We start from the raw sequence: 8,880 nt of genomic DNA on the forward strand, positions 1-8,880 counted from the left end.
GAACTCTGGATAAATTGCAATTCAGAAGCAATGGAGGGAAGAAAAAGAATCAGGATTCAGACTACTGTTTTGTTTAGCTTCAGTTGCCTTCATCTCCTCTGTCTGAAAATTTGGTTCATTGCCTTTGAAAGTAAAATGTCTCCATTTTTTACATAATTTCTCTGTAACTGGTAAAATTGGGGAAAAAAAAAAAAGAGAAAGCTCACTTTACACAACTTGTACATCATTCCTGCAAATTTCACTAGGTTTTGGTGCAAAAAACTGAACTGATCAGAGAATAGTGACATAAATGTTCAATATCTGAAGATTTAATCTAAGAAAACATTAACTAAATGCATGTAGTTTAACAGAATTGCATTTACAAGAAGAGCTTAAAAATAACTGAAGATGAAAAGAATGAGGAAGGAAGATGTCCCATTTGCAATTTACATAGACACAATAAGCACTATTTAGGTAGGACTAAGATATGCATTTATGCTAAGTATCAGGAACGAGTTTCTACCAATGGCATGTTTTCAAAGAATAATCAGCTCAAGGAATCACCTATTTGGGAATTTAAAACTACATAGGAAATAAATTCCACAGAACAATTCTTCATTGACATAAGATGGGCTAATGCATTATGTCATTCTGCTTAAAAACCTGGGATGCATTTTATTCTCTTACATTAGGGCATAGACTTCTGTGTTAGGTATGTCTAGCCTGGTACCGTTTCTGACCCATTGCAGATGCTCATGAAACTATATAAAAAGAGGGTGTGTTTAAACAATTTGATTAAGAGTTAACAAAATGAGATAAATATAAATAGTGAAAAAGTTATGTGTGATTTATTTTTATAACCACTTGTTTAGGAAATGCTGACTGAAGAGTTAACACAATCATTAAATGCTCTTCATTTTCATGCAGCATGGATTTCTATTTAGGAAGGCAGGCAATTTTTTTTACTCAAATCAGACAAGCTGTTGTTCAGTCTGTAGAGGGATTATTTACTCATGACCAACCCCAATAAAGGGCTTACTGTAGGTTTGACTGTCATGTTGTATGAGTGTCCCACAACTGCTTGCGTGCATGTAAGTGTCTTGGTATCAAAAGATTGCTCAACCTCTGGTACTCACTTGGTATTTATCATTTTACTAAAGTCTATCTCATTTCTGAATACAAACTTTCCTCTAGGTCTTGCCTAGCAAGCCATAGCCAAAATTAATTTTGTGAACAGCTACACTGAAATTTTAGTTCCATGCAATTGTATGCAGTGAATGTAATATCACTTATGTCAGAAATTGCTCATTTGTGATTCCGTTACATTGTGGACCACTGTTCAAAAAAGGGTCATCATTAGTGTAAGGCTGAGCCAAGATATGTTGAATTGTAGCGTGAAGAGCTCTGTTTCTTGCACCTGCTATGGTGAAGCAGCTTTCTTTTCTGATTTTGAGACTACTTAAACTTCAAGGGCCATACTGCAGAGCCAAATAAAATCTTTGCACAGACAGGCAGGCACTTATCCAGCTCTGCATGCATAGTGATGGAAAAAGGCAAAAGAAACTAAACTAAACTGAAAGGAATAATAAAACAGAAGGCACTTGCCCAGAGTCAGGTTCTGCCCATTAACACAGTGAAGCTATGACTCACTGAGCACTTCTTAACTGCAACTCCCAGTGAACAGAGGCTTTGTAATGTCCCCAAGGGCCACACCAAACTTGTCACTGACTTCTCTATTTCCAGGTCCAGAGCAAAATATGAAGCTACCAACCAGCCAGCCAACAAAGAAAGCCTGCCCTACAAATTTTCCCATGCCCAGATCACACTGAAAATGCCAGCCCAGCCAGCAGTAAATCCCTCTTTCCAGGTCCTCCCATCTGGAAACCAGTGAACATAGATGCTTTGCAGTCCAGCCAAATTTGAAGTGGCTGCACTAGCTGAAAAATAACTTTCCAAGCTGTCCAAACCCCTCTGAAATCATCAGGCTAACTTCTCTGACTATCTTAATCCTAATTTTCTAGAGTTTCCAGAGACCCGGGGGATGATCACAGATATTTATGATCTCCCATGTGTAACACAGGAGCAGAGCTGGCTACACAGGAGCTAACTCCCCTCAGTTTGACTGTTGCTTCTCGTATACTGGGTTATGTTAAATTCTGTCCCCCTGGCACATTTCCAAAAACTATTCCCCCGTGGCATGTGCCAATGTTTTATGTTTTACCTCACATCATGCCCTTGTTGCCAGACCAGCTTAGAACTGATCACACCTCATTTTAGCCACCTAAAAGTTAGCTGTCAAATCAGATGATCTCTCAGCTCCCCACCATAATCTATGAGAATAAGTAGACACGTACGAATGGGGATTTATCCCATTTGTCTTCAAACACCTTTCTTAAAATGGGAAAATTTGTTCCCAGGAGGTGCTTATTACTCTCTATCAGCTTTCAGAGAAGCTTAAATGACTAATTTAGACTAGCTGCCAAAATGTTAAGGGACAAAATTAGATGATAAAAATCCAGCTCTGATCAAGAGTTGAGCAAACAACACAGCAGCTGAAGCTTTGTGTGCTTTGTCATGTAACCAGACAAACAGACTAACCATCTGACAACTTCTGGCCCCAAAAGCTGCCAACTGGTTGTTGTTGCAGTTTTAGAGAGGGAGAAACAATGCACAATGGCTAAGTGACTGGGACGAGTAATAGGCAGCAAGAGTAATGGAAGGAAATGGGAATTTGCATTGCTCACCATGAGGATGGTAGCAGTTGCAAGAGTTACTATTTGGATAAGTTTAGAGGTTCAGGAAATATTGGGAGCATTATCAGACTACTTCTCTGCTATGTAAATCTTCAAATGTGAGTGAAGTGTAGCCTCTGACATTTTTCAGGTAAAGATATCTTTAAGAAATAATTTCATGTTTTACAAAATACATACATATATATATACATATCTATTTCAAAGTATAAAAATACATAAAAATCTGGAACATATCCCTCTCTTTTTAAATGTATTTTACTGATTACCTACCCATCCACCTGCCCTAAGAGACTATGATAGCTTGGTTGTACCTCCTCTGAGGACACAGGCATGTCCCTTTTAGAACAGAACAGCATTCCGTGCAATCCCAAACTCAAGTAACCAGCCCCAGTCACCTCCCAGGTAGGCAGGAGGAATCTCACTCTAGGCAGGTATGGAACCACCGGCCCATAAAGAGTGATGAGGTGTTTTTCATTTCTTACCTTAGCACCTGTTAATTAGAGCTAAACTTATCTCTGTTGCAGTCTCAGTGGTTTCCTTCTGCCAGTCCTCATGAGACATGACCTTTTGCTGCTGCTGCAGCTTCTAGATATTCATGAATGTTTTTATTCTTCTAGCTCCATAAGTCCGAGTGCTAACCTGAGTAGCCTTCCAAGAAAATGAAATAATTTAACAGGAATGATGTAATGCTGTGTAAGTGTGTTCAGGCTCTTACATGCCAGTGTCCTACAAAAGTCTTTCCTCCTAAAGGATAAATTATAGATGATGAAGTCTGCTGCAAACCACCCACACACACACAGCCTTTCTCTCTTCCCCTACACCTACTTGTCAACAAAATGGATCAGAATATAGCCCAAGTTTTCATTGATTCAGTCAACAACAGTGCCTGCATTATTACTATGCATTTGAAAAGTAGAGGACATTGCAAGCAGAAAAACATAGAACTTTTAAGGCCAAATATTTGTACATTGCTTTAGGGTTCTTTTTACCTATAAAATGACATGTTAAATGTGGTTTACTTAACATGTTTTACTCAAACTTCATTCACCTATAAACATCTGTGTTATATGGCACAGTATAACTGTAAGCAAAATCAAGATGAGGAAGTGGAACATATTCATGTAAGTCTTTTTTTTTTTTTTTTTTTCTTTAGAAGAAGCAAGGAAATACTTACAATTTTTCTCAGTATTAGAGCCAACAGTTTAAAAACCCCAAAACATACAGATGTTGAAACAAAAACTGTGATGTTTATGAAGAATAGTAACTATTGAATGAAGGTAAAAATAGAAGAGAGCAATGTTTAAAACTTTTGCTGGTTCTTATTTTAGAAGATGACTACACAAAGCAAACCTAAAGAGTGGGATAGGATTTCACATTTTATTGGCATTTGGGGAAACTTTATACTCTGTCTCTGGAAAATTAGAAAGGGAAGTGGTCACAAGGAATCCACATAATAATGTATGGGAAAGCCAGCTAGAATTTACAAGGGAGTGGACGGTGCTGGTAAATCAAAACGTTGCCAAATCACATGGCTCACAATTAATAATAGTGGGGTGTTCCACCAGCAAGCAGTTTCTCCATTTTCTTTTCCTTTATTACCATTTTATTCCCACTAAGCTACTAAATTATTTTTCTTAGCTATTGGTGCAAAATACATGTTATTAGTAAAAATATATCAGGTATATAATGAGAAGCAAATAAGCCTATTGCTGTTTCATAAAAAGCCATGAAAGTTCCAAACTGTAGGGTGTTTTGTTTTTTTCTTGCTGAGAAATAAGATTTTATGGACAAATGTTATGAGAACCAAATATTCACAAGAAACAGAGTTTCAGTGCTCAGTTTGGAGGCTCATTTTTAGCTATGTAGTACAATCTTGCAGTCTGTGCTCTTGACGTGGTGCCAGTTCTCCATCTATAGTCCCAGAAAAGGATGTTTAGGGACAACTACTGACAGCATCTAACTAAAATTTGGAAATATTTTTGGTTCCATTCCACAACACCAAATATCACAAATATCACCCTTGTATCCCACCACATGATTCTCAAGGAACTAACTAAGCACTATCATTAAACAAAACACATTGCCTTATAAAGTGAAAAGGAATGCCAGCTGCCTATGTGATCTCAGTTCCCCAAACAGTTTTGCCCTAAAACCAAACTATTTTGATGTATTAATTCTGTCTCACATTTATTTATAGTATCAATATACAAATTATTTTTAAAGCAGAGAACCAGCTAAAAAGCACTTTGCAAAGACTGCTCTGGAGTACAAGAAGAGGAAACACAAGAAATTGGGTATCCCAGGAATCATCCTTAGAAACAAGCATCCTCCCCACAACTGCAATTTGTCTGTCAAGGGATTTGGTTTTACATGGTTCAAAGTGCCTTCTTATTGACCACAGTTAGTGCACATTTATGGCTCCTTTGCCTTTATTTTAAGTAAAAAGTGAGCTCTAATGAAGCTGTTAGATTCTGGTTTCAGAGTTCCTGATATAAAGGACCTACAAACACTCCTGCCAATATTAGTAATAAAAACTTCAAAGCGAGCATCAGTAGCAATAGCATTTGTCTGCACTGGACTCTGTGTTCCCAGCTCAACTCTACAGTGGTTTGATTGCTTACAGAAAGGAAATGATAATTTGTCAGAACTCATCCTGGTTTTACAAAAAATAAAAAAGGTCCTTAAAGTTTAAGAAGTGCAATGGGGTAAATTAATTCTGAATATATTTCTAGTCAAAACTGAGATAAATCATTCTTAGAATTTGAGGAGTGAAATATTTCCCCAAAGCTCTCAGATCTGTCCATAAAGACAAAACTCCCATTGAATTCAATGGAGGGGAGGTTGACACTAGACATTTCTGTAAAGATTTATACATACTTTATTTTCTCTAAAACTTGTTATACATTGTATGAAAAGACAGCATGACATATGGCATAAGTAATTTCAGTGTACATTTTCAGTGAGATGTGAGCAGTGGTTTTTATACATAATTCAAAACACCAAGATTTAATAAAAGTCCTCTCTCCAAAGTACTTGTAGCTTTAGAACCAACCTTGCTGTCTTCCATTTCACTTAATGCAATTCTTCCCTATTATGCATGCTTTTAGCAAGCTCAACTGTAGCAAACTTAGGTAAGAGAGGAAGTAAGGTAAACACTGTAATGCTGATAAGACTAATGATTATGTGGACAAAGTTTTGGATTAAAGATAGTCAAAGGCAGGGAATATACACAAGAACCTGAGAAGGTTTACTGATGTCCTGATTAATATTTTTGGATAAAGAAGGAACTCAACACTGTTTCATCAAAGACAGCGTGGTCTAAAGAATTAGCTTACATGTTCAGACTAGAACGGAGAAACGGAGAATTCCTCCTATAAATTTATTGATGGCTGTTGTTTATGATTAAAAAAAACACCATGCTAGTATCTTTTAAGTCTACAGCTCCTTTTCTTCCATGGAATGTTAATGTGCTTTTTCCACTCATTCATTGTTTTATTCTTTCTGGAAGGCTGCTTCATTAAACATAGCATATAAGATGTCTTCATTACTTCTTTTTGAGCCTTTTGAAACTTCCTCCAAGACAAGACAGGCTTTTAATCTTATCTCTCCAGGCAGAGGCAATACCAACTTTAATTCACCAAAGCTTAAGAGATAAAACTGGAACACCTTGTACTTGTCCTGTCAAATGCATCTCAGTTGTCTGCAGTGGAAGCAACAATGGGAACATTAATTTAAAACAAGTGCAAGAAAAGGAAGACTAAATTCAGAGCTCTTTAGAAACCAAAGGAAACCAAATATAGCCTTTCATTCCTAGGTTAGCCAGAAGCTGGCTTTTTCTAAGTGAATATATTTTGTGTTTGCATCATCACTTCTTCCGTAATAGGCTTTTGATTGACAGATGTTTGCGGGAATATCCAAGAATATGATTGCTAACACACAGTTTTGTAATAGCAGGCTGCAATCAGAGCCTGAGCTCAACTTGAGTCATTGTTGTTTATGAATGTAAGCCAGAAGCTCTGGAATACTTATTTAAGAAGAGCTGAAGATTTTGCGGCATCTTTCTGGCAACAGTAGGGCATCAGAGGTATATCTTCAAGACCATGTTGGCAAACATGTTGTAACATTTGTGGTAGCTACTTGACAATGGAAAACCTTAGGATGAATTTTCAGCTCATAAATAAAACAAGAAGGGCTCATGCTTACATGATCATGGCTGTTGAACCTGGCCATCTGTATAATGTTCCCACTTACAATGACATTCCTTAAGATGAGTAGTCCATCATTATAGAGCAAGCACATAATTATGGTTACAGACTTGTTTTGACAATATTTCCAACATTACTGCAACCTGCTCCAGAATTTCTTTATATCAGCTGATCTCAGGGATTTCACAAGTGACATGTTTTCTAAACACATTCAGCAGCTACCTTATCACAAAAATAAGGGTGGTCCAGTGTCATTTACCAGAATTACTAGAAATTGATTTAAAACTGATTTTGTTGTACACTAACAGAAATGTTAGTGGCTGACTTCTAGTGGATGGAAGATTTACAGGCTCAGTCATTTTGTGAATATAGACAAATCTATGGAAGACATTAATATATTAATGCTGTCACTCAGAATTATTCAGGGTACTCAATTCACTACTTGCCCTAGAAACAGACCATGCATAATTTAGTTCAATATATATAGAAAGATACCTTTTTGAAGTGCAATGTTTTCTTTCTTGTAGGAATAGAAATAAGACCTTTAAATTGGTTTGAGGGGAAAATTCTCATTCCCCATAAAATGCAGTACATAGTTCAGTTCTGGAATGAAAAAGTGCATTTTAAAACCTTATGAAGACCTTTATAAATTTGTATGACATCATATGAATTCTTTATAAAGACTTACAGTAATTAAGAAACATTTCAGTAGAAAAATAGCCCCAAGGACATTTTTAGAGATGCTCACATGCTTGCCAAGTATTTTTTCTCTAGTGCAAGTGACACGTAGAGAGTATTTCACAATGTGTGATGGTTTAAAGATCTTGTTGGTACTTACTAAGGGTGAGTCAGTCCTGATTTTATTATGCATGAAGCCATTCCAGACTTACACATCCATTCCAAACTCTATCCCTTAGATTAATAATATTTATCTTCCATCTATTAGGTTATGTGTTTGCTATATTATTTTCTCACTGGTAACATTGATAATCTCTTGCTCTTTTCATTTTATGTATGCACGTCTATGTACAAGGAAGCTGTACGTGGGAGATATGCATACTTCACATAAGTATCTATGTGTCTGTAATCCCTTTCTTATATCTGAATATGTGTGTATTTCACATTTTTTTTTTAAAGTTAACTTTTAATATCAAAAACCACCATGCCAGGGCATTAAATATTTAAGACAGTCTAGAAAACCAATGCTTGAAAATAATACACAGGAATACAGGCTAGGTAATTTAAAAGTCAATGTGGTAGCCATTATTAAGTATTGGCTTTTTTATGATAATCAGAAATGTATCATCTGTTTTATTTGTAGTTGTTCCTGTTGTAATCTTACAGCTTCCATTCACAAACTTCTGGATTGTAACACTTTAAGTCATTTCCTTATCATACAGTGGGCCTCCAAACTTATTTCCTGACATAAAATTCTTGGTGTATTCTTATTATTTTTTAATTAAGTAGCCTTAGCAGTCATCAAAGTTTTGGACGACAGTCCAGGGAGTGTGAAATTCCAAAAGTAAGCACCTCCCAGGCGGAACCAGGAAATGTTTGCCAATTGTAATGACATTTTTCATAAATGGGGAGCATTTTTTTTCCAGCAGAAACTAAAGCTGCCATCTCTGTTTAGATCTGATTGTATCTCACAGCTAGTGATGTGTTTATATCAACTTTCCAAGACATCACTTGACCTTCTGTCATTTTCCAAGTTAAATTCCAGTTTTTATTGTTAACAAGCTATATGCCTTTAATTAAAGATGGCCTTTCAGGCAGCCTGTACAAAAGGAAGGGTTATCCATTTGGCTAGCTGAAGATTCTGCTAGCAAAATATACTTACTTTTTGGCCTCTTTCCTGAGGAGACTCACGCTACTATTAAACTGATATAAGCAGTGCTGCTAGGAAAGTTATTGTTGAGGAAACACCACAATTTAAAATATCA

This window comes from Tyto alba, unplaced genomic scaffold (assembly GCF_018691265.1).
Source record: "Tyto alba isolate M040663 unplaced genomic scaffold, T.alba_DEE_v4.0 Super-Scaffold_38, whole genome shotgun sequence".
In the NCBI taxonomy this organism is placed as follows: domain Eukaryota; kingdom Metazoa; phylum Chordata; class Aves; order Strigiformes; family Tytonidae; genus Tyto; species Tyto alba.